This window comes from Chrysemys picta, chromosome 13, assembly GCF_011386835.1.
Source record: "Chrysemys picta bellii isolate R12L10 chromosome 13, ASM1138683v2, whole genome shotgun sequence".
Lineage (NCBI taxonomy): Eukaryota > Metazoa > Chordata > Testudines > Emydidae > Chrysemys > Chrysemys picta.
Genome location: NC_088803.1, coordinates 14,136,110 through 14,140,923, shown reverse-complemented (window position 1 = coordinate 14,140,923; position 4,814 = coordinate 14,136,110). Strand labels below are relative to the sequence as shown.

Sequence of the window (4,814 nt, the reverse complement as noted above, 5' to 3'; positions counted from 1 at the left end):
TTTGGAGGGTAAAGTGTAGCTGATGGTGTTACATGTTGTATTTGTGAGACACAGAGAGAAAGAGAGAGAAGGAGACAGAGAGAAATAAGGGAGGGAGATATTAACTAGATAGATAGATAGATAATGTGTATGGGGAGAGAGAGAGAGAAAGATTTATCTTTCAGGGCTATATGGTGATAACAAAGTCACTACAACTAGTACTTTACCCCCAGTTCCATTATATGTTATATACATTATTTATATATACATTATATATAGTTCCATTAACTTCAGTAAAAAGAACAGGAGTACTTGTGGCACCTTGGAGACTAACAAATTAACTTCAGTGGAATCACTAAGTAAAGCGCTTTTCAACTTCAGTAAGGGTGTCACAATAAATCTGTCTCTTTGTCTATCTATGTCGGGGAGTATGCACTACAAGTCCGAAGGTCATAGAATCATAGAATATCAGGGTTGGAAGGGACCTCAGGAGGTCATCTAGTCCAACCTCCTGCTCAAAGCAGGACCAATTCCCAACTAAATCATCCCAGCCAGGGCTTGATCCATGATCTCTTTCTGGAAGCTAGGTGAGTTTGCTTTTATTTTACTCCTCTTTAGTCTGTTACATCTATAGAGGTATGCTCCCTTTCAAAAGAAACTCTTATCTGCAAACACTGAACCTTATCCTCAAAATCTATATCTCCCTGTGGAAACTAGCAGGGTCTAGAGCCCGTCAGCCCTTCTCAGGAACCAGACAGGATTTCAAAGCCAATGTTGGATAATATAACCCATCAGAGCCAGGGGAGGCAGCAGCCTGAAGTTTCTTGCTCAGAAATCCTTGGATTTACTGGCAGAGGGATTGTCATTCTGAGAGAGATCTCAGTCTCCTAGGAAGGTGGGTCTTGTGCTGAAGTTGACCTCTCTATGTATCGGAGTTCCATGGCTGTAAAATAACATTTTTTTTCTCTGTTTATTGGGGCAGGTACAGACAAGTTTTCTAGGGCAGGTCCTGTATGTCAGGCAATGCCTAAACGTATAGCAGCATGTAGAGTACAGTACACATGTAGTTACATGCCAGAGTGAAAGTCAGGCTGTGCCCATGTGTAATTGTGATGATGCTGCAAAGAAAGGCTCCAGCATTGGGAAGGCAAGTGGGAAAGGTTCCTGCGGGGGGGGGGGGGGGGCAATGGGGCCATTATCTCAGTTGGGGGTCCCCTGGTGCTAAATAACAATAATATGAAGACTCATAAGATATCAGGAGGAGGAAGATGACAACTACTGTCCAAAATATGCCTCTTGAAAATGAATGCACATTTGTATAACACAGGCTCTGATTTTCAGGAAGATTAAAGGCCAAAGACTAGAAGCCATAAAAAAATAGACAAGTTATTTTATGTAATCACATAGCTATGAAAAAGGTTATTATCCCAGAGGAGTAGAACAGTCAAGAAATCTAGAACAAACTTCTATAGAACACTTTGGATCAGGTGGTTTCACTGCCTGGCTATTTGATTCAGTTTGGAAACAGATTTTTTTGTTCATGTTTTGAAGGGTCAGATTTTCACTGTAAAAATGGGAAATTTTGAATAAAAATATTTTTAAACAAAAATACAATACATCATCACCCCAGATACATTGCCTGTTTATCAGAGATGCTGAGCACGTTGAGATCCCATTGAGATCCATGGGGATTTGTGGGTGCTTTACGTCTCTGAGCATCAGGTCAATTACCGAGTTGCCTAAATGCAGATTTCAGTGCCTAACTGTAGGCACACAAGTTTAAAAGTGTTAGTCAATCATTTATAAGACATGTCAAATATTTGTGCTGTTTCCTCAGTATGGCTCCAGAGACTATTCAAAAGGCAAAGACTCTGTCCTGAAGAACTTATAGTCCAAATTAGGACAGGATGAGAACTGGTGTCCTCAGTAGGGAATGGAAGGGAAGACAATGGCTGTAATAAGAAGAACACATGATTGCTTTTGTTAGTAACACATGCATGCTGAGGATTTCATAATCAATCAGCTAAACAGAAAGAGCGCTCTGACAGGCCTCCATAACTGGTCGCAGAACAACAAATTTTGGCCCTGGTGCTGTAACTGGATCTGTACGAATGGACTCCTGTGCCTGTCCGGAACCCCATTTACCTCAGCGGGACTCCGCACATGGGTGCAGGGGTCCATCCAGCAAATCCAGCTCAATGAAATGGGCTGTGAAGTGCTGTTCTATTCTGCCATTTGCTTATCAATGACACCTACTTTTCAACCAATCCCATCCTTCAGCTCACGTCATCTCCATTCTTTTCAGCATCTGTTGAGGTTACTGATCGAAAACGAGATGGAGAGACAGTGATGCTAAGGGAGTTTGAGAGAGATTCTCCTCCCTCTAGTGTGTCATCAACCAAAATGTCTACTGGGATTGATTTTTTATGTCAATGGGGTTACATAGATTTGGTTGACTGCAGAATGTATGTAGACAATGGGGTCAAATATATGTTAGAATTTCAGACCAGGATGCTCAGCAATTTCTGAAAATCAAGCCCCTTTATGGTTTCTCAAGTCAACCAGCAAATTTGAGAAAATCAAAATCACCATCTACTTTGGCAAATCTTGGCCAATAACATTACGCTAGAAAGAGAGAACACATCCTGATGTACATATCCCATATTTAATGTCCAGGGTTGGAAACTAGTGAAAAACATCTTTGATTTGCAAACCTATCACTTATCGAGCTCAATTCACCACTGCCCATTCCACTCAAGTCATTGCAGTTGTGCTGGGGAAAAGCTAGAGTAACACAGGAGTTAATGAGACTTATTTATACCAATCACTGACACAGATATTTACTATGCCGCTTTCACAAAGTTATCTGACCAAAAAAAGCAGTGATTGGAAGGTTATTTTCAATTTAGATTCTTAATACTCTTTGTCCACCTGTAAGCCAACACAGTGTACTGGATGGATAATATGGGATCTGGTTTAGAAGAAAGGGTTGTACATGAGGTTTCTAAAAGCAGATCTCTCTTGTATGGCTCACAACACGAGAAATGGGGTCAAATAGGAGAACTAATTGGACACGGTGTTGACACCGGTGTAATCTAAGAAAATATTTGTGTAAATCCACATGGAATAGGACCCACTTTACTTTTTATCCAACTTAGAGTGTTGAATTAGAAATGTGAATTTGTCCATCTGAGTCCCCTTGGCTTTCAAAATCTCACTTGTGTTTTATCTATCTATCTATCTATCTATCTATCTATCTATCTATCTATCTATCTATCTATCTATCTATCTATCTATCTATCTATCTATCTATCTAATTGAATTTCCATAACCTGCTATGTTGGTTAATTTCATTTCTTTTTCTCTTCATACAGATCACTAAATGTGAATGGAAAACCAAACCAATGTGAATGAATTTATTCTTGTGGGACTTTCTAATTACCCAGAACTTCAATTTTTCCTCTTCCTGGTGTTTTTAGTTATTTACCTAATCACCCTGGTGGGGAACATGATGATTATGCTGGTGATAAGGGCTGATCCTCAACTCCAAACTCCCATGTACTTCTTCCTGTCTTATTTGTCCTTTGTTGATATCTGTTATTCCTCAGCCACTGTCCCTAAGATGTTGGTGAATTTCCTAGCAAAACACAAAACCATTTCTGTCAATGGCTGCCTTGCCCAGATGTTCTTCATCCTCCTCTCAGCTGGCACTGAAGTTTTTGTGCTCTCGGCAATGGCTTATGACCGATACACTGCCATATGTCACCCATTGCATTATGTGGGGACCATGAACAAACGAGTGAGCAGACAGTTGGTGGGTGGTTCTTGGATAATGGGACTCTTGTATTCACTGGTCAACACTGTCCCTGTGTTAAAGTTACACTTCTGTGGGCCCAATGAAAACAGGCATTTCAGCTGTGAGCTCCCTCCGCTACTACAACTATCTTGCACCGTGACCTTGACCAATAAAATAGCTCTTCTTTCTTCTGCTGTGATATTTGGTTTCAGCTCCTTCCTCTTCACCTTGGTCTCCTACATTCACATCATCTCCACTATCCTCTGAATACGCTCCTCGGAGGGAAGACGTAAAACCTTCTCTACATGCAGCTCCCACCTCATTGTGGTGGTTTTATTGTTTGTGACAGCTCTTTCCCAGTACATGAAACCCAGTTCAGTCACTTCCCTGGTTCTAGATGAACTCTTCTCCATCCAGTACAGCATCTTGACCCCCATGTTGAACCCCATCATCTACAGCTTGAAAAATAAAGATATGAAAACTGCTCTGACAAGAACACTAGGGAAAATTCAAGTTTCTCATGCAATGTAACCATTTCTAGGTTTTATCATTTTCAATAAAATTATAATATAAATCGAAGAATTGTGGAAACTGCACTATCTAGATATTTTGAGTTCTTTCAACTGGTTGACACTGATACACAATTGGCAATCAATTTCGTCTAGATCAGGGATCAGCAATCTTTGACACGCAGCCCGTCAGGGAAATCCACTGGCGAGCTGGGATGGTTTGTTTACCTGCAGCGTCCGCAGGTTCAGCCGATCCCAGCTCCCACTGGCCACGGTTCGCCGTTCCAGGCCAATGGGGGCTGTGGGAAGTGGCATGGAGCAAGGGATGTGCTGGTTTCCGCTTCCCACAGCCCCCATTGGCCTGGAACAGTGGGAGCTGTGATCAGCCAAATCTGTGGACGCTGCGGGTAAACAATCCGTCCAGGCCCGCCAGCGGATGTCCCTGATGGGCCGCGTGCCAAAGGTTGCTTATCCCTGGTATAGATAAAAGCACTCATGCAAACACAGTTTATAGGGCCAAAATGTTAGGT

General features: G+C 41.8%; 1 pseudogene; it reads left to right on the top strand.

Annotated features, from left to right (window-relative positions):
• Positions 1 to 3,361: 3,361 nt before the first annotated feature.
• Positions 3,362 to 4,306, top strand: LOC135975146 (olfactory receptor 5V1-like; annotated as a pseudogene).
• The last annotated feature ends 508 nt before the right edge of the window (positions 4,307 to 4,814 follow it).